General features: G+C 40.3%; 1 long non-coding RNA gene across 4 annotated transcripts; it reads left to right on the forward strand.

The window, feature by feature from the left end:
- Window positions 1-8279: 8279 nt before the first annotated feature.
- On the forward strand, window positions 8280-18935 carry LOC120371413. Of its 4 annotated transcripts, none has more exons than XR_005584331.1 (6): window positions 8280-8404; window positions 11258-11332; window positions 14872-15035; window positions 16886-17008; window positions 18298-18466; window positions 18784-18935. It is a non-coding gene; the product is annotated as an uncharacterized LOC120371413 (long non-coding RNA). The 4 variants fall into 4 exon arrangements; XR_005584329.1 differs by having other exon boundaries at window positions 14952-15035; XR_005584330.1 differs by having other exon boundaries at window positions 14955-15035.
- The last annotated feature ends 3657 nt before the right edge of the window (window positions 18936-22592 follow it).

Consider the following 22592-nt stretch of genomic DNA (forward strand, 5'->3'; position numbering starts at 1 on the left):
TCACACTAAATAATTTATTCAATTAATTTATCTTCTTTCTGTTTGCAGATTGTGCACAAACAGCATATGATTTTTGCATATGGTAGTTATTTGAGCTTATTTGCCAAAATACTTGTGAGGTTTGTTCACTTCCCATTGAGAGCAGTGGGATGATTCTTATTAGCCTCAATGGGAGTTGGTGTTGGGCCACTGGTGAATAATTCTTGGGCTGTAAATTTTGGCCAAGCAGTTTACTGCAAGTAATCAGAATATGAGCTGTATTGGTTACTTTAGACACATGGTTCTTCTGTTCCCTAGCTGCATAAACATAACTCCTACAGACAGTTTTCTGCTGTGAATACTCACGTTTACGAATTATCAAACGTATGAGTCCTGTGAATATTCTCCAGCACTTGTTTAAAACTTTGCTGTTTTCTGCCCATCAGCTTGTTTGCTAGAATATGTTGGAAAGGGAACACAAAAGGGACCAAACACAGTCAACACAAATTTATTTTTAAAAAATATTTATGGACTTTTTTTGTGGTATTCACCCATCTCTAGTAGCTATGTCACCTTGCATAAATAGCCCCTTGAAGCATGATATATAGTATTATCTTGTCCTATGCTAATTGAACAAGCAGAGCCACAAAATAAAGGCTGAGGGATTAAACAGTGACACAATTGCATATATCAAGGGATTATGAAGACATAAGTCAATTAAGCAATTGTATTTAATAATGAAACCTTCTGAATAAATAGTTCTCGAGTATTTTGGTTTTGGATTCTATACTCAGTTTGTAAAACACCTAGCACCCAGTAGAGACAAGTTTCATGCCACAAAGAACTTAAAAACGAAGGCACCAGTTCAGGGAAACATACCTATTCAAAGGATAGCACTTAAACATATGCTTATGTTCCACTGACTTCAGCAGGACTGCTGTCCTAAAAAAGAGGTAGATGTAAGCATGTGCTTCAGTGCTGACATAAATACAGATATGCAATTGAGGCCTATATTTACAATTTTCAGCTGAAAGATATTTAAACCCCTTTATTTTCAGTTTAAAATGATTTTTACTGAAATTTTCCCAGGTTTCACAAAAAGTATTATTCAGTTTTTTTCTGATTTTCACCCTACATTTGTATCATTCAAATATAGGTATAAAAAACTTGTTTTATTAGGAAAATGCAATACATTGCATGAGATATATGTATTATGATCATACATTAGTCTGTGTCTATATGCAAGCTGCCTGTTGAAGGAAGGCTATGTATTAGTCTAGAAGATGTACACAATAAACAAACAGGCACACATATAAGCTCTGAAGTGCATGTGCATCTGAACATACTGATGAATCTCACATCCACCATGGACACATTTCAAGCTGTTAGCAGCAGGGCTGCCCAGAGGATTCAGGGGGCCTGGGGCAAAGCAATTTTGGGGGCCCCTTCCATTAAAAAAAGTTGCAATACTATAGAATACTATATTCTCGTCGGGGTCCCTGCGGGGCCCGGGGCTTGGGGCAAATTGCCCCACTTGCTCCCCTCCCTCTGGGCGGCCCTGGTTAGCAGATAACAGTTTAAAGATTTGACACACTAAAATGGGAAGAAAACGAAAATCTGTATCAGAAGAAGTTTCAGAACACAAGGAAGTTTTGGAAAGTTTTAAAAAACAAAAACAGGAGAAAAAGGATGACGTTGAGTGTATGCGCTTCAAATGGTGTGGCCCAATTATTAAATGTAAATATTTATAGGCTAATAGCTCTAAGTCTACAACAGTAAACTGTTTATTCAAATGGAAAGTTTTACGTGGGGATTAGAGATGTATTGTTTTCTTAAACTCAGAGATGGCATTGAGTTTTGAGTTCTGTTTTAGTTCTGCAGCAAACCACATTGATGAATGTATTTCAAAGCACTAATCTACTGAATGCTTTTCCCCCTAGTCTTTCCGTCCACCAAAACAAACCCGGATATTTACCCAGAAAAATTATGAATACTTTATTGCACTGATTTTCACCAGTTTTTGTTGTTGTGGTAATAAACAATGATAAATTTCCAGGGAAAATTAAATAAAATAAAAACTGAAAACGAAGGCCCTAATGATATTGAAAGGGAAACAGCAGCTGACAGAAGGAGAGCAGTGTGATTCATACACCTTGTTAGTTTCATGGTTCTTAAGGCTTTTCTGTTTTCTTGTACTTTGTTTATGTTCTTAAAAACCACAGAGTTATCAATATACTGGAATAAGTAACCTTCAAAAGTAAGCTCAATGCTTTCTGAGGTACATGGGATTTTAGTTTGGGAAAGGAATGCACCAATCTCAACGAATAATATAGATGATGTAATTGTTGATGAGCTCTGTTACCCTTTGCTTGGATTTTGGACAGGTGCCATATGAAAAACCTGAAACTGATATAGTCAAAATGCAGTCTCTGTCTTGTACATTTTTAATGATGTACTTTCCGCTTCATTTGTGTGGTGCCAGTTGAGTTAGTCTTTTTGAATATTGCCAGAAAGATACCTGGGATGACCTAGTTTGTATATGAGTTTAGATTTCACATACAGTAGCTGAGATATGAACTAAGTTAATAATATTTACAATCTTTCCTTCTTTTTCTAACTTTATTTTCTTTATTAATTTTAGCAGATTTAGTATCAGATTGAGTGCCCTGGAGTTCAGAGTCTTCTCTTTCCCAGAACAGAAGCCTAGCACAGAGAATGACAGTGCAGGCTCCCTCATAGGGCACTTTGGTAGAACACTATTAGATTTTGTAGAGCCTGGAGCTGATGAGAAATTAGTAAATCTTTTCCATGGAAACTTACAGAAGAAACAAAAATTTGGGGTCAGGTTTCAAAAAAATGGCATGGAGATTTTGTTTTTTCTATTGAAACTCCAACAATTTTCAAATAAAACAAAAATTTTCATTAGAAACTCCCCCTCCCCATTTTTTGTCAGAATAAAATGCACTATTTTCAACTTGCTTTATTAGGGACCATCCCTATTGGTGAATAGGTTGTTTAGTGTCTACTCCCATTCAGCTATTAGCTTCTCTGCAGAGACCAATAAAGGTACAAGATATAATTGTGACTATCACTTTTGTGATATAGACACCTATAAATTGGAAACTTTAGCACGTTCACATAACAGCCATTTTATGCCAAAAACTTTTAGACATTACTGGCACGAGCTGGATTATAATAAGTAAACTAGAGGTTGATATCTTGTGTCCTGCTACCTGATTTTTTTTACTATTTGAAATTACAACACAGTTCTGTAATAATACCTACAAACTATGGGTACGGTCCTGAAACCTTTATTCATGTGAATAACTGAGTATTGACTAGTTGTCTGGGACTATTCATGTGAATAAGGGTTGAAGGTTCAGGACCATATCACAAAATCCTTATTCAAGCAAAACTGCTGTTTAAGTGAATGCGTGGTTTGCCTGAGTAATGAATCCAGGCTTTAATCTGCAGATTAACAAATAGATGTGCTCCTTCTTTTCCTGTTGAAAGTTGTTGGCTGAAAAGCACTATATATGGGGAAAGCATTTATTGTTATTATTATTTCATTTCATGTGAGGAATGAATTTTTATACTGAGATTAAGATAATAAGAATGCAATTTACACTTTAATTTGGCTATTAGGTTTACCTGCTGTCTCCTGCTGTCAATGTATATTATGTTCCACAGTTCTAGTGTTGACTACCAACCTATTTAAATATTCACCAACAGATTGTCAAGGTAGATTAATTCACAGCATCATGTTCCAGTCGAGATGTCAAATTGTCAGAATTATTTGAATTGCCAGTGCCCTTTAAGGTGATGTCCTACACCTGGGAAACAGTTCTGCTGGTTTCTTCCATCATGGGAATATTCTTGAGTAAACTGTAGAGTAGATGAATGGTGCTGGGTTGGCAGCACTGGGGAGTGAAGCCTTCTATAACCACAAAGCAAGTAAAGCACATTATAGGCAGCGGAAGTTGAGACTTGCTTATACTGTGGCACTATAGGACTAACTCTGAGCTGGAAGGACTATACCTCTAGGGCTAATGAGGGTAGTCCAGCTCTTCATACCCATTCCATTCTTGCTCTCTTTTAAGACGGTGTAGAAAAATATGTCAATCATTGCTAATTGTAGTGATCAAATATGGACACCAGTCCACCGAGGACCACACCAAAATTCATTTCACATACCACAAGCTGCTTGTCTTCAGATGGCAACACTTTTGATCATGAGCTGAGTCCAGATTTGAACAAGTGATCTAGAGATTCTATTACTAGTGGTTAAATAAATGCAGGTATCTCAGTCCAGAACTGTGGACATCCAGATTGTAATTAAAACCTGTTGTTGTAACGTATACAGAACAGTTCCTTGTTCTGGTTTTTAGCCACATGCCAATGTCTTTAAAAAACAGATTTACTTTAACATCTTTACTTTTAGAATACTTTGTTGAGCTACTTAAATCAGAAACAATCAAGATATAATTCTGCAACAGATTAATTAATTTTTCATGATATGGATACAGCTGCATCAGTTGGAATTGATAGCAGAGGTACTTACAGATGCCAAGGGAGTACTAAAGACACAAATTAAATAGAAGTGGTTTGCAATAGTAAGTAAACATGGCTGAAGTCCATAGAGAGAGAAATAGATTATGCATGTTTTATATGATTTTTGATGGACTTTTTAATAAAGTTATTTGGTTCAATTCTTTTCATACCAATGTAAATCAGGAGTAACTCCATGAATGTCAATGGAGTTCCATAAATGCAAAACTGGCGTAAATGAGATCAGAATCAGGGTCTTTGACTTCCATAACTTATAGTAGGTTTCAGGCATGTATTTTTTATTTACCTAACTGTATTGATTTTATTAGATATAGGCTTGAATCCAGACACCATCTGCTGTTTCAGATGTATCAGGATAAGTTCAGATACAGGTCTAAATTTTGCATCTGGCTCCTATATAAAGGGCCAAATCAAAAAGCATGATTCTGAACACCCACAAACTTTGGGACAGTTTGCATCCAAACACTATGACATGATACTAAGGTTTAAATCTTATAATAAAAAACACAAACTAAAAAGAAAAGAAGAGCATTCTATATACTTTAAAAGTCCCTAGACTTTCAACAGAACCAAAATCAATCAAAATTAGCAACTAAATTAGAGAAATAAAATAACCACTAACACACATAATTAAAGTTATATCAGCATTAGTCCAACCACAAATAACGTGGGTAGATGTCATATCCCATTTTTCAGAAGAAGGTAATTGATTTTAATGTATTCTGCAGTTCCTTATTGCATGTACTGTATTAGTAGATCTATCATTAAATGTCAGGCATGTAATTCTACACTTGAGAAAGCTTCTGCAAGAATACATAGCTTTGGACATGTTACAAATTAGTACACGGATAGACTGTATGTTCTTCTGGCAGGTTAAGAATAACTTTACCATATTTAAAAGCCCAACGACGACAAACAGATAACCAGACCTGTGTTACTAGATTAGCTTCTAAAAATTAGAGGGGTAGCCGTGTTAGTCTGTATCCACAAAAACAACAAGGAGTCCGGTGGCACCTTAAAGACTAACAGATTTATTTGGGCATAAGCTTTCATGGGTAAAAAACCCCACTTCTTCAGATGCATGGAGTGAAAATTACAGATTCTGCATGGACTCCTCATGATGATCAAAATGACAGACTGCACTTCTTCATAGAGTGCTTCTGCAGACATGCACAGGCTGAAATTGTGAACAAATAGCATCACATGCTCCATAACCTCATCTGTACAGAACACAAAGCCGCAGAAACAATTCTGACATTATAATTAAAGGGGCTGACAAAGGAGGTGCTGTAGTCAGATTATGAACAGGAGGCTGCCGGGCAACTCTCCAACACCACATTCTACAGGCCACTATCCTCCGATACCACTGAGGAGTACCAAAAGAAAGTACATCATCTGCTCAAGAAACTCCCTGCTATAGCATGGGAACAAATCTACACAGACACACCCCTAGAGCCCCGACCAGGGATATTCTATCTGCTACCCAAAATTCATAAACCTGGAAATCCTGGATGCCCCATCATCTCAGGCATTGGTACTCTTACAGCAGGATTATCTGGCTATTTGGACTCTCTCCTCAGACCCTACACAACCAGCACTCCTAGCTATCTTTGAGATACCACCGACTTCCTGAGGAAACTACAGTGCATTGGTGATCTTCCTGAAAACACCATCCTGGCCACCATGGATGTACAAGCTCTTTATACCAATATTCCATACGAGGATGGACTACAAGCTGTCAGGAACAGTATCCCTCATGACGCCATGGCACATCTGGTGGCTGAGCTTTGTGACTTTGTCCTCACCCACAACCATTTCAGATTTGGGGACAACTTATACCTTTAAGTCAGCGGCACTGCTAGGAGTACCTGCATGGCCCCACAGTATGCCAACATTTTTATGGCTGATTTAGAACCATGCTTCCTCAGCTCTCATCCCCTAGCGCCCCTCCTCTACTTGTGCTACATTGATGACATCTTCATCATCTGGACCCATGGAAAGGAGGCCCTTGAAGAATTCCACCTAGAGTTCAACAATTTCCACCCCACCATAAACCTCAGTCTGGACCAGTCCACACAAGAGATCCACTTCCTGGACACTACAGTGCAAATAAGTGATGGTCACATAAACACCACCCTATACTGGAAACCTACTGACCATTGTATTTACCTACATGCCTCCAGCTTCCATCCAGGACACATGACATGATCCATTGTTTACAGCCAAGCCTTTAGATACTACTGCATTTGCTCCAATCCCTCAGACAGAAATAAACACCTACAAGATCTTTATCAAGCATTCTTAAAACTACAGTACCCACCCGGGGAAGTGAGGAAACAGACTGACAGAGCGAGACAGGTACCTAGAAGTCACTACTACAGGACAGGCCCAACAAGGAACCACTGGCCATCACGTACAGCCCCTAGCTAAAACCTCTCTGGCACATCATAAACAATCTACAACCTATCCTGGAAAACAATCTCTCACTCTCACAGACCTTGGGAGGCAGGCCAGTCCTCGCTTACAGACAGCCCCCCAACCTGAAGCAAATACTCACCAGCAACGACACACCACACCACAGAAACACTAATGCATTAACGAATCCCTGTAACAAACCCTGTAAGAGAACACTTCAATCTCCCTGGACATTCAATAACAGATTTAAAAGTAGCCATCCTTCAACAAAAAAATTTCAGAAACAGACTTCAAAGAGAAACTGCAGAGCTACAATTCATTTGCAAACTTAACACCATTAATTTGGACTTGAATAGAGACTCACTACAAAAGCAATTTTCCCTCTCTTGGTATTGACACCTCCTCATCAATTATTGGGAGTAGACCACATCCACCCTGACTGAATTGGCCTGGTCAGAACCGATTCTCCACTTGTTAGGTAACTCCCTTCTCTTCATGTGCCAGTATATTTATGCTTTTATCTGTAATTTTCACTCCATGCATCTGAAGAAGTGGGTTTTTTTTACCATGAAAGCTTATGCCCAAATAAATCTGTTAGTCTTTAAGGTGTCCTCCTCGTTGTTCTTCTAAAAATTGTTTCAATATTAATGAAGGCCAGATCATACAGAGAGAGGGAGCAACCACCATGTGCTGATGGGGTATGTGGGGGGCTCAGCGTCTGTGACCTCTTTTGCTGGGTCCCATGGCGAGTTCTAGGTGGGTTCAGGGAGATGTGGATGGTGAGGGGCTGGGAACGAGTGTGCAGGCTGAGATCAGGGCCAGTGGGGGATATGCACCTTCAACCTGACATTCAGCACAAATTCCAGCAGAAAGATAATGCAGGCAGAAGGAACCCCTGTCTGTTCTGGGAACTCCCCTTAATGAGAGGTTTCCAGTGGTAGATGCCAGCTGGGAAGTTCTTGGCTGCATAGCTCCAGTGCCAAGTTGTGGGTACAGAACTGCAGGGGGTCAGAGCATATGTGAAGGTCTCAGGTTTCCAGGTGGATGATCCACAAGGTTTGTGAGCAGGCTGGACCATGGGTTTGTTCTATGCAGAAGACAAAATCCCCCTTGGCCCCAGTAGAAGAATTCAAAGGAAACTGTTGGGGAACCTCATGGGGTTTCCTGCCCCTCACATGAGTATTTCTATGAGGGATATGATCTGGCCTCAAGTTATTTTTACCGTATATTGCTGCTTGTTTATGTCTTTGCTTGAATTTTAAATCCGTATTGTGACATCACTGATACCATTAGGCCCACTGGCCAAGCAGTGTCAGAGATGCCATAGAAAGATGGCATGCTTAGGTGTCTCTAACAAGTCAGGAAGTGCCAGAGACTTTCACAGAATGGGGAGTGGAAGATAGTTCTTAATTTATTTTGTGTTGAGCTTCTCAACAGCCTGGTGAGTGAAGAAATTTGGCCCTTATTTCTCATCTTAACTCTACTTTTATTTTAGCTCTGCAGTTCACCTTTTAATATTCTTTTAAAGATGTATTATTGAGTTAATATGTTATTTTTTCAAACAGTTGTTTTAGTAGCTATATATAATATTATGGACTCATAGATTGCAAGGTCATGATGATACAGGAGGTCACATTAGATGATATCACATGCCAAAGAATTTTACTCAGTAATACCTATATCAAGCCCATATCCTCTGTTTGAGCTAGAACATATTTAAGAGACACACATTTTGATTTAAAGTCTTCAAGTGATAGAGAATTTACCCCATCCCTTGGTAAGTTGTTCCAATTGCCCTGTTTAAAATGTGCACCTTATCTAACTTCAGCTTCCAGTCATTTGGCCTTATAGTCCCTTGTTTTTTTTAACCTAGAGAGGTCTTCTCCCCATACAGGTACTTAACTATGCCAAGCCTAATTGAATTGTTATTTTATAATTTTGACGGATTAAAAATAAATTTTTAAGCATTTTTTCAATTTTTAATCAACTTACATTTTCACAGTTTTGAAAAACGATGGGTTTAAGCATTTTTAATTTTTATAAATTTAAATTTTCACAGTTATGGGAAATTATGGGGGGCAGGGCACCAGACAATAGTTAATGACAGTAGAGGCTGAGATTAAAAAAGTTAAAGCTTTATAATCATTAAGACAAACCGTCAACATTCAATGTCAAAATATGCAAAGCAAATATCCTTAAAATCAAAGTTCACAAGCAGCATTTTTCTTACTTTGCCTAAATTTCAGTTATCGATGGAATTTTTTTTCATTGGTTTGTGTGTATATGGTGAAATTGATGTTTACTGATAAAAATCTCATCCTTCTAAGCCTGCTTATAGACCATGATCCAGTCACTTCTTAGCGTTCTCTTTAATCAGCTAAATAGATTGAGCTTTCTAAATCTTTCACGTTAAAGCGGGTTTTCCAGACCTTGGATTATTCTCACAGCTTTAATTTCCTAATTTGTTGTATTTCTTGAAAAGGAGCCGTGTTTAAAGGAAGAGTGTGTGGCAATAAATAAATAAATAGATGATCAAGTCATTGAAAAGTCTGTAAAGGCACCACAATTGTTTTCTGGGTGTAATCACCGATACTTCAGAATGGTAATGTAATATGATAGTTTCCATCAAAGCATAGTTTCATCACATGTCATGACCGGATCACATGATGCATATGTTACAGACTAGATCAGGGATTGGCAACCTTTGGCACGCGGCCCACCAGGGTAAGCACCCAGGCGGGCCGGGCCAGTTTGTTTACCTGCTGTGTCTGCAGGATCGGCCGATCACGGTTCCCACTGGCCGCGGTTCGCCATTCCAGGCCAATGGGGGCTGCGAGAAGCCGCGGCCAGCACATCCCTCGGCTGGCTCCACTTCCCGCAGCCCCCATTGGCTGGAACAGTGAATCATGGCCAGTGGGAGCTGCGATTGGCCAAACCTGCAGATGCGGCAGGTAAACAACCCGTCCAGGCCTGCCAGGGGCTTTCCTGGCGGGCCGCGTGCTGAAGGTTGCTGATCCCAGGACTAGATTGTGTGATTTACATACAACCCTAAATAGAGGGTGGTGTACATGTTCACCTCTCCTGACAGTGCACCAGGAGAGACTCTGGCTCCTGAAGTATTCTGTGTCTAGAAGTAGAGAATACTTTTTAATGAGGATGATGCAGATTGTTCTCTCTAGTGTGCTAGCTCCATTCCATAAACTACTGTGGAAGGAGGCAGGGCCAATGGTTCTGTCTTCTCCTCACTTCTCCCTTTCCCTTCTGGGGCAATGTGTTTGGGAAGTGGAAGGGGAAGAAAGAGGTTTGTGGGGACAACTATTGTGATCTGCACTTGTGAAGGCTATACAAGAGGTGTGGGAAGGCTGCACGTGTGCTCCCTCACCATGCTTATTCAAGGGCCAGTCCAACATGGCTCTGGGTTTTAACACTAGTATAAAGAAACAATGCCGTATTAGAAAAAAAAAATCAGGTAATTGCAATCATGGTTACTTTCTCAGCTTCCCAATGTTGGCACAACTGAATTATCAACAGGATGACAGATACCTCGGGCTACATTTTGAAACACAGATTACTGAATGCTTAACAATGCAACACATGTTAAACAAACAATAGCATTTTGCACTTCATTTGTCATCCTACAAAGTATTTCCACTGATGTATTTATGCTCAGTTTATGCACCCATTTTACACCGTGCTGTCATGCAACTTGCTGTGTGTATTTTGCTTGAGCAGTAATTAGAAGTACAAATACACTACTGAGTAAATTATATAGTCACTTGCCATTTCCCCCAAGAATCATGTTAGTGCTAATTGTTCAAGTTCTTCTGCAGATTTTGCACCTGCTGTAGGGGTGGTATTAAATCCAGCAAGGATATATAATCAGCAGCAGACTGAATAGTTCAACAAGACTGTGCTTAGTGGTAAAGTGCAAAGACTACAGTACTACAAGTAGAGCTGGTCAGAGTTTTTCAAAATGGGCTTCATTAACATTTAAAAAAATTGAATTTTTTTATTATTAAACTGGTAAACAAACAACAACATTCTTTTAGTTTATGGTTTTTCCCATTTTCATCCTTTATTTCCTTCTTTTCCTTTTGTTAAAGGGTAAAATGGGGGGAGAAGACGGCAAAAGAAAAAGACCCCTTCCCATTTTTTTTTTGAAACTGAAAAACGTTGATAAAAAGTTCACAAATTTTTTTGAATACACGATGATGGTTCTTTTTGAAACCTGTGGCATGAAAATGACTTCAAAATTGTCAAAGTTTTTCAAAGATATTTTCCATTTTTTGACCAGCTCCAACCACAAGTGACAACTGGTTGTCCTGCAGTTTGGCCTGTTTGTCTGTTCCTTCAGAGAGACCTAACCCAGGTAGGTAAATGATCCACACAACAGCAGAAGAAATTTGATTTACTAAGTGCAAAGTAACACACATTGGAGGGGAACAAAATTAACTACTCGGACAGTTAATTTAGAACAGAGACGATGCGTGGGGGGCATGTGGGGTTATGTGCTCCCCCAGATTTCTGCCTTCCATTTAGCACAGACGTTTTCAAACTTTGGGGCGTGCAGTTTGAAAACTGTTGCCTCTTGCCAGGAGCTGGTGGATCAGAAGCTGGTGGGAGCTGCCCATCCTGCTTGGGCCCCTGGCTCTCTGTGCTGTGGGAGCCAGAAGACCCCGTAGTCAAATGGTGAATTTCTGTCCTCAATGTGTCATGAATGGTCCAGAACTGGGGGCATGATCGTTCACATTGCAGTGCCCCAAATATATAACCTGACTTGTTATTTCCAGCCATTATGCTCACAAGAGAATTCTATAATTCTGCCAAGTCGTTGTTGCTGGTGTCTGAACACAATTTACCAGTCCCAGTTTTACAGGCTTTTGGGTATATAGTTCCTCAAAAACCTCCACAAAGCAGCTGTACTCTGTACAGCATTTATAATAACAAGGATGGAGCTATTCCAGGAACTGTGCATGGCTCAGAGGCCCAGTGAAGGTGATAAATGAGGGCACTTCTACAGGAGTGAGCTTATAATTATACTAAAACTGTAGCACTGATGACACAAGCGAATGAGGGGATAAGTTCAGTGTAGACCCAGATACAGACTCTCACTAGCAAAAAGCTCACCAGGAAGACAGATTACAGTGGGGGAAAGTGACCATGACCTCTTGGTTTAGCTACAGGCAGCCAGTCGTGTCACCAGAAGTGGGCAGCATAGGCTGGGGAAGGAGTACAAGTTGAACAGCCCGGGAACGTGCTAGAGGAGCTCATCTTCAATGCAGCCTCTAGCAACAGGCTCCAGTGGAGATCCTCACAGAACTTAAGACTGTCTTCCCCAGCTTGTTTGCAGTGGTGGTGTAGCCACGGTGGTCCCACGATCTGAGACACACAACATGGGTGAGGTAATATCTTTTACTGGACCAACTTGTGTTGGTGAAAGAGAGAAGTTTTTGAGTCCCAGAGGGCTTGTCTCTTTCACCAACAGAAGTTGGTTCAATAAAAGGTATTGCCTCAGCCATCTGGTTTTTCCCAGCTTATTATTCTGGAGTATTTGGCAACATTCTCTGCTCTCTCCTGGTGGAATCCCTCCCTGCCCCAGAATGCAGTAGCCATGTCTGGCCCAAGGAGGTGCATCTGGATTTCCTTTCACCAGACTAGCTCCATGTCTGTTTCATGTTTGTACAGTGTCTAGCACATCAGTTCTGCAGTCTCTTAGTGCTACCTCAATAACTATCATAAATGATAATCCCCCAAAGATTTCAGTCATAAATGCACCTAAAGTCACTTTGTTAGGCCAAATATTTGTCTATGTCCAAATACCTACCCTTGCTATATGGCTCCAAAGTCCAATTACCAGGTCTGTGAAACAGATGAGTGCATGTACCAATACACACTTGCTACTATTTCAAGACAGGGTAGTTTAGTCATATCCCAACCACAGAACTTTACGCGGATTCTTCCTACTTGAGAAACTCTGATCTTGCCACCTTCCTTGTTCTTACACTGCAACCTCACATGCAGCTGTGTTTCACCCCCACACCCAAGTTAGCAGGACAATGTTTATTAAGTGCACGGCTGTTTTCCTCCATCTTACATCTTTTTAACCCTTTTGGGCCTACACCTATGTGAACCCCTGCCAGAACTCAGCCACCTGTGAATAGAGGTAATTCTAATGTCAATAATTCTTTCATTTACAAACCAGCACACACATGTAATAATTTAACATCACAGTGTTGAAGGATCACAACATCCTGTAACAAAAAAGCACAGGGCCTGGTTCTCCTCCCATTCCAGTGTAAATCAGGAGTAATTCCACTGAAGCCCATGGAGTTATACTAGTGTAAAATCTGTGGATGGCAGAGCAGAATCAAGCCCAGAAAGTTACGTGGCTCTCTGTTCTGTTACACTCAGTCTGCTGTGAGGCTGAGAGAAACACTTTCTTACTGCACTGAACTCCATTAAAGTCTCTCTTACATCATTTATTTATATCACTCAAAGCACTTTGCTCATTAGACTGGTATTATAATGGGAGTGGACTGGAGTTTATTTTATTTACTGTTTAATAACTGGCTTAGAAAAAAATGTTCAAGTTTGTCTGAATTTGCATGAATCTGCAGCGTAATTTGAGTGCTGAGAAAAATAAATTGAAGATTTTAAAAGCATTCGTCATTTATGTGAACAACAAGATGACAAATCATTCCGAATAAAAATAAAATCAAAGTGCTCAGACCTCTCTGGGCAAGTGGGCAGCTTTTAAAGTGGCTAATCAGTTAAAATAATGAGTCAATTAAAAGGATACAGAATCAACCATTTTCTTTTAAGAGCACTGATGATGAGAGATATGTCAGAGCACTGAATCAGCAGACACTCAGTGCTTTGGCTACAATTCCTTTTCAGCCAGTGCTCGCCTCCTTTTTCGGCCTGTGCTGGCTTATTGCAGCTCCCAGTGACTGATGTTTCAGCCACTTCACATCACTGTAGCTTAGTTTTCTAGAATGGGTTCTATCACTAGGATCTAGGGTTGATGTAAACATAAGCATGTGTAGAATCTCAGGCTACTCACCACTCTATGCTTCAATTTCCATATCTATAAAATAGGGATATGATACTGACCGCCTCTATAAAGCGCTTTGAGATCCACTGATGAAAAGTTTTATATAAGAGGTTGGTCTTAATTATTATTAATTTAGGTAGCTAAACAGGGATTCAAGGCCCTGATGCAGTAAAGTGAATGACTTTCAGCACATGGTTAAATACCACTGACTTTGACTTTAAACATGTGATTAAGTGCTTTGCTGAATTGGGACCTGTGTGCTTAATTTTAAAATTTTAGCCTATGTACCTTTGACCCTTATTTTCTTACAATGATCTCTAGATAAAAAAATGAGCCCGTTTTACAAAGCAAAAGCTGTTTATTCTAATCACCACACCTGTAAACTCAGTGTTCAGACTATATATAGTTCGAGGCAGGCTTCATAAGCACCTATTAAAGACAGAGATGATAGCTCCATCACTTAAGGTTGCCCGACACTTCCCATTATAAGACCCTGTTTACAGTTGCTTATAACTTTGCCAAATTTTAACAGTTTGAGATGTGCCAGGTGTCTGCTTCATGCTGAAATTTTTGGAAAATTTCAACCGAAACTGTTCAGCTGTTTCCAAGAAAAAGCTAAGAAAAATACATTGTTTTTCCTTTGTTAAAAATGTCTGGTGACCTTTTTGTTCCTGTGCACTGAATGAAGCCGGGGTCCTGTGATCATGTACTTAAAGATCACATCATAATCCATATACACAAGGGACCAAATGAAGGTTACACAGGCAACCTGAATTCTGCCATTTCCTAACTTTTGAGGGCTTGACTTCACAAACTTAATAATGTTCTTTTTTGTGTTTGTATGTTTAATATAGATAGGAACTCAGTCTGGGGATCTGAAAGTTGAATGGTATTCTGTCTTACTAATATTTCTTCACTTTACCGCTGACTTCAGCAGATGCAGGATCAAGATCCAGCTGTACAAAAGTATTTAGACACTTAAAGATGCCTAGTTGGGTTTACAGAAGCACCTAAGCAGGTTAGGCACATAACTTCTATTGAAAGTCCTTTGTTGGCAATTCAGTGAATGATTCAGAAGGTACAACAGAATCCAGGGTGCTCCAACAGCTGTGTTGGCTCTGCAGCCTGACATTTGCCATTTAAAATTTTTCAGGAAAGTAAGAAGATATGGCAGGCAGGGATCAGATCTCTTTGCTGCGGTACTATTTCTGAATATGCACCGTTCTTTCTCGTTCTTCTGCACTTCAAACAACATACACAAAGTAGCTAGAAGCAATAAATCTAATAAAGACAAGATGGGTGAAGTAATATCTTTTATTGGACCAACTTCTTTATTCTTTGTTGGTCCAGTAAAAGATATTACTTCACCCACCTGTCTCTCTAGTATCCTTGGACTAACACTGCTATAACAACACTGCATATAACATTAAGATTTATTATCATATTGGGGAGTTTGTTTGTTAGTTTGTTTTTATTCCCAAGTCATGCAACACAATGTAACATTATCCAAAGTTGCATATGGCAAGTTTAGCAACCATGGCTTAAGAAGATGGTTGCTAGCCAGTCAACTATCTGATCGGCTGTGCATGTGTTATTACACACATTACTGCTTTATGGATTATGCTGTGTAATTGCACATCGGATTGAATTACTTTATCAAAGCACTCTAAAGAGAATGACAATGCAGGGTAGATCAGGATTAACTAAAAATAACTCTAGATCAAGTAATTGGAAAGTTAATTAGATTTGGGGCCTAATCCTGTATTCCTTGCACACCCAAAAGTCCCACAAAAATAATCAACGAGAGGTTTTGGTGTACAAGGAATGTGGTATCAGGCCCAATTCTAGTCTCAGTTACGTCTGTATAAATCCAGTGTAGTTTCACTGTGTAATGAAACTGACATCAGAATCTGGCCCTCTGCATCAGAGTCCCTTTCAAACATCTGTTTATGGGTTATAATTCACAAGCAAAACCAAGTCTATTATTTTATACAAACACCAGAGATCTATACAGTCATACGCAAAAAGAAATAGAGACCTAAGGTTGCTACTGTGTCCTTAGATTATACTGCTGTGTCATGGAGGCATCTTTCCAACTCAGGGGAAGTTAAGGACAATGGAAACTCTGAACTTCCTTGCTTTTGTCAGTTAGGGTCACAACCTTAATGTTATTTAAACTAGACAAAGAAGGCATTAAAATACCTGTTTGAGTAATTCAAGAAGAGTGTGAATTACTCCCTAATCTTAAGGATGTCTTCATCCTTTTATATCCCTCCTGCAATATTCGCCAAGTATACTTGTGCTAAGCAGGCCTTGCAACTATGTGCAACCTCAGAGTATTGGATAGCTTTAAAAAAAAAAAAAGAGGAAGAGTGTCACCGCTGACTGTATTCAAGGGCTTGACTCTCCTCTCACAATGGTATTGCACTGGTATAATGCTGTCGGGCCAGATCCTCAGCTATTGTAAACTAGCATACCTCAAAACAAAAGACAAAACACCAAAAAACAGAGCTCCGCTGATTTACACCAGCTGAGGATCTGCTCCGTTGGTTTTGATGGAGCTACTCTGGATTTATACCAGTAGAAATGAGAGGAGAATCAGCTTATAAAGATCAATTACTAATGACATACAAAAAAACTGAATAAAAAAAAGTTTGGGAGCTTGTAAGACAATATTTTTCATAATATGAAGAACCTATACAAATAGTATAGTTGCTTTTTGTGTGAATCACTGGGTCTCTAGTATGGATGCAACAACAACTTCTGAAGCAGATTGTAATAGTCTTTTGAATCAGAAAAGCAGAAGACAAAGAACTTAGAAATGCTTGATATATTGCAAGTTCATTCTTCATTTCTGTGATCTATTAGTGTGAAGCACAGTCTCATAACAATGAAGGGCTGGAAGACTCAACAGCTCAGAGAACTGGGAATGGGATCCAGACCTTTTCATCTCCAGGTTAAGGGTATGAATCCAGCTGAGGTTGTAGGCCAGTAAGTAGTCCCATTCCGTTCCATGGGAATATTCAGTTGAACAAAGTTTTGCAGCGTCAGATCTAGATTCAGTCCCACGTTCTTGTTACAACTGGCACTCTCATCAAAGAGATATAAGCGTGAATGAAGAGTATCAAGATACCTCATGGCTGGGAGGCTCCACTGCACAGTTGAGGCGCATTGGTTAGGGCAGCATTGAGAAGCTTGCACTGCCACTGCTCCCCATCTGTTTGTTAGAGCCACCTTTTGGCTAATTGTTAGAGTGTAAGATCTTCGGGGCAGGGACTATGTGTTATATATTTGTACACTGCTTAGCACAATTGTCTGGTGTACGTGCTACTGCAATATGAATACATATAGTTTTCAATGTTACTTAAATGTGTTGAGCACTTAAGGTGGAACCATGTAGCACTTTTTATAAAAGGTATAACCTAGAAGATATATCATTGGATTTAATCTAATTCTCTGTCCTCTACACAGCTAGTTTTTTTTGTACTGGAATGGGTATACGGTGAGACTTGTGACTGATCCCCATGTAATAAAAATGTAATTACTCCAATATTTCAGATTGGAGAATAGCATCCTTTTATTTTTTCCAATATAAACTACTATGTAGTAAAAAGCAATGAGTATCAGCTTTGTATCAACTGAGTTATGGAAAAGATGACCTGCGTCAGTGGTTAATCTTGCTTCTTGATTAGTCTGAGCCCTAAAGCTCCTAAGCTGTATTTTGCACTAAGATAGACGTTTAACAGCAATGATAATTAGCTAGCAGAATGCAGTTTGATGTTGCTGAAATCTACCCAGGGCCATCATAACCAAATGTACAGTTACTATTGTTTTCCTTTATCTGTATGCATATAAGACCTTTAAAACGTGGCTTTTTGTACAAAATTGGGAAGTTTTTAAAATTTATTTTTCTATTATATGCATTTTCTCCAGTTAGATTGTACATTTAGCAATAACCACTATTCTGGTAGAGGGTCCAGATCCTATAAATTAAGGGTTGCCCTCACGCCAGATTTTGCAAGTAAACCACCATGTTTGGTATGGTCACAAGTCTCAAGGTCACTTTTGTCACCCATAAATAGCACCCCATTGCAACTGCCCATCAAGATGGCGATATCTTGAGATGATGTGACAATGTAAGCATCCGGACCTGCTGATGACCATTGACAACACTCATCTTATATGGCAGATTGATATTTTTCAAACTGTGCCCTTGCACAGAGGGGCTGGGAGAAAGAGGAATCATGTGGTTTTGTTTGTATTTGTCTCTCTTACTATAGTTATGTCCTCTTCACTTGCATGGAATATTCTCTCCTTCCTCAAGTAAGAGACTGTCACAGCCCTTTCCTGGCTGCACAAGGCAGTAAGGCCCTGCCTTATTCCTCTGATTGGATGTGCTCCTATTGTGACTCTGCGGTGGGGAAAGCAGAGGCTACTTGACTGATACAAGTAAGTGGGAGGGGGGAAGGGAGGAGCCCTGGCTCTGCCCACCTGACTTTCCAGCCACAGTAGCTGGCTGGGTGCACAAGGGGAAGTAGGCGGCTCCATGAAAGAGGGCAAAGTAACTTGGGGCCAGAAATTTAGGTGTCTAAAGATGAAGTTAGGTACTTTTGAAAATCCCGCTAGGTGCCTCTATCCATCTTTAGGTACCTAAATACCTTTACCAATGCAACCCTTACTTCCTCCAAGATCAAGGTGGGGAGAGCAGGCAAGTAATTGTAACACAGACTCAGTTAGTGCTCTGATTTGTTCTTGCACCAGTGCAGTTCTGCGTCATCCTTTACTCTGGGCAGACAGTCTCTGTTGTCAGTTTGCTTGGGGCTCTTGGAGGAATCTCCATTCCAGAAAAAAAAAAATCTCCAAAAAGGAGAAGGGTTCAGCAGGTCAACCTCAGGGGGGTAAAAACAGCTGGTGAAACCTAATCCCACCCCACCAAGCCTATTTCAGCAGAACACAACAGAACAGCTTGGAAACAGTTACCAGCTATAACCAGCTCCCAAGAATGAATTAGCATATAAGGTAATTAGGTGTACCACAAAGGCTGTGTTACTCACTCATCTATCCTTAGCGTTTCCTTTGCTCTGCCACCTGGTTATCAAATATCCCTCCTTCCAGGTAGATGACTGGAAGCAATTCTATCCTTTCAAGTCCAGATCTTTGATTTAGATCCCTTCAGTTCTGTTTATTTTCATGGGCTGTTTGCAACAAATTTGACACATCCTAAATGCTTTGAATAATTGCCATGCTGTAATTGACAAAATCTTTTGGGGCATTATCACTGGTTCAGAAAGGCAGGCAACAGATGTGAAATACAACGGTAGCTCTGAGGATATTAGTGATGCTACTGGGAGATAATGGAAGATTTGTTTAAAAGAAAAAAATATTTTCTTGTGCGAGGGAGTGATGTGCAAGGATTAGATCAGGGAACTAAGTGAGAACCACTGGGCTCCATTCTCTCTATGCCACTGACTTTGTGTGTGACCATGGGCAAATCATTTGACCTCTGTGCCTCAGTTTTCCCATCAGTAAAATAGATCTCACAATCCCTACCCATCTCATTGTTGGGGCGTGTTAAGGACCAGGCTGTGGGTGGTCTTGCCTAATGCTCAAGATAGGAAGGTGGCCTACTGGTTGGAACAGGGGTGACCAGGCCTACTGGCCCAAACCCAAATTGGGATTGGAGTTACTAAGGGAAAGAGTCAGAGTCCAGAGCTGGAAAGCAGAAGCCACGAGCCTGAAAACAAATACCAAGTCCAGGGAGCAAGCCAGAGCTAAGACTCAAAACCAGAGAATCAGCCAGGGCGGGGGCAGGAGCCAGGAACAAGAACTGGGAGCAAGGAGGAAACAGGAACAGGATCAGAACTATAGCTGGAGGTACAGAATGCTATTGAGTAGCCAGGGACCCAGCCTTAGGAATGGCTGAAGACTCCAGCAGGCACAACCAGGAGGTTAGGTTCATTAGCTGAATCAGCTGGGGGCAATGAACTGTGTCTGGTTTTGGTTGTAGGTCCCTGATAGGAAGGTTGTGAGACTGAGGGTGGGATTTTCAGAAGTGCTTAAGCCCCATTGACTTTTGGGTGTTAGGCACATAACCACTGAAGTGCTTTTGAAAAATCCCACCCTGAATCAATATTGTTAACATATTTTTCCCCTGGGAAATGGGTTCTATAAATGCAAAGTAGCCACTTTAAAAGATGTCCCTGAAACTGTGATATCTGTTTGTTTCTGAATTACCTTGGGGTAACTTTCCTCTCTCCTTTCCGGTGCAGCATCCAACCCTGCAGGTGCCCTTGACAAATGAGCTATGACACTGTAAGGAAGAGGTCAGTCAGATCATTACATGATCGGCTTCCAATCAACCTTTCCCCCCTTACAACAATGTTCCATATTAGACAATCACCCCTTTATCAACACTGAATTGTTTTCCTCAAGTGACAACGTTTTCTGTTCCTTCAGTCCAGCTGCAAAGTTATACTTTTCCAGAACAGTTTAGGAGACACTGGAAACTGCCAGTCTATTGGTTATAAATCAGCTGATCAATGAGCAAGTGCTACCATCTTTAACTTTTATGACCAAATAAATGGTTTCAATATAAGAAGAGAAAATAAGAGGGGAAAAAAAGCCACAGAGGAGAACTTGTTTGACTGAAGATCAGGGCCGAGGCTGGATTTTAAAGGCTCATCCATCAGTTTGGGTAGTTCCCTGAATACATTATTAATCTGTAAATCAGTACATCCAAGAAGCTCAGGTAATGGAAGCCATTTAATTGAGAATGCCCTTCACTGGGAAGAGTTGCACAAAGCAGGCTGATCATTTCTGGCTCAGCAAGCACAATTAAGCATTTTGCAAGCCGAGTCTGAAAAATGACACCCAAGTTGAGCTATGCTGGCATACACAGAAGGAGCAAAGGTGAACACCTTACAAAATCTCAGATGCTCTGGTTCTTTCAAGGATGTCAGGTATTATTTTGGACGATAGATCTTAGATGCAGTCTTAGGCAGAATATACAACCCTCTCCTACAGCAGAACGTTCACTGCATTTACCTGAGGCCTTAACATTTCACCTATTCAGCAGGAAGGCAGGATCTTTCTGTTTAAAACAAACAAAAACAAAACACATCTCGTGAAAGTCTGGAATTCAGCCTGACGGGCAGGTTGAATTTTGGCTGCTGGACTATCTAGTGTCTATAACTTAATTTTTGAACAAAATAGACTGGAAATATTATTTGCCGTCTCAGATTTCCTGAAGAAATATATTTGACCTGTGCACCGTCCAATTATTTTGTTATTATTTATCATTTGTATTACTGTAATAAAGGTAGGTCAGAGTCCTATTGAACTGGGCACTGGACAGACTCTCTTACAGGTCTTCTGTGACAATCAGTCAAGTACAATTGATTCTGTTGTATATGCTCAACACCCAGTGCTCAATTTGTAATGAAAGAGGTGCCGGGGCTCAAGCAATTTTTTTACTTTCATAACTGGTGCTGCAAGCCCAGGAGTGCCAGGGCTATGAACTGCCAAGCCATGAGGTGCTGGGGCTATGACCTACCAAGCCTTGGCACAAATTAAGCACTGTCAACACCACCACATAATATAATCATCATTTCTCTGAGGTGTTAAAACAAAGGTGCCTTTCCCAAGCTGTTTAGCTGTGCCGCGTATGGGGGAAAGAACTTCTTCAGCAGAAGGAAGTTTTAATTGGGTAAACAGGCTCTTAAAAGTCACCCACACCAGACAGCAGCGGTCACATTTCCACCCATGTAAGTTCATTAGGAAATTCTCGTCCCCACCCCCACACCTTCCAGTGTGGTACCTGAGGTGTAGATTTGGTAAAATTAGTATATTTTTCCCTCCATCACACTGAAGTCCCTCTGCAGCTGAAGATTTCTCATCTATCACTGATAGAAACACTAACTATATATTCACCCTTCTGCAGTCCCTGTTTCTCTTTCTAGAACACTATGGAATTATGCTCCTGAAAATGCATAGAAGCTATTGGGGAAACGTTGGCAGTTTTGACAGCTGGGGAGGGGACAGGAAGGTGTGGACATACATTTTGGTTTTCGGCACTTGAGAAAGGGATGCTTTTTCTTTCTCCATTTATGGGCAGTTGTAGGTGTGACTTTAAATATGAGGTAGTAGTTGAATCCCTCATCCCCTCTCCCCCCAGCAGAACGCGACAGTGACCAGTTATCCTGATATGCCTCGCCAAAACATCCAGACTTAATGGGGAAATTTGTTACCCTCATGGGTCTGCTAAAATGATCAGCTTTGAAACTGCTGAGAATGTTAACGTCTGGAGTACCATCATTAGGCCTCAGCATCAACACACATCAAGATGAATAATAGGAGTTCATATTTCTTTCATCGCTGTTGTTTCAAGCTGTTTGCGGACTCAGTCATCAGTTTATATTCTGTTCACATTTTGAAAGTTCTTGTGATGGGGTTCCCCATCACCTGCCAGAGAAGGGAAAAAAAAACAGTTAGAGACTCCCCAACTGTGCAGTGATTGATGAGCTAGATGATGAGAAACCTGGGCCTTATAAGGAAGGCTAAGATTTTGTCATGGGTA

This window comes from Mauremys reevesii, linkage group 9 (genome assembly GCF_016161935.1).
Source record: "Mauremys reevesii isolate NIE-2019 linkage group 9, ASM1616193v1, whole genome shotgun sequence".
Taxonomy (NCBI): domain Eukaryota; kingdom Metazoa; phylum Chordata; order Testudines; family Geoemydidae; genus Mauremys; species Mauremys reevesii.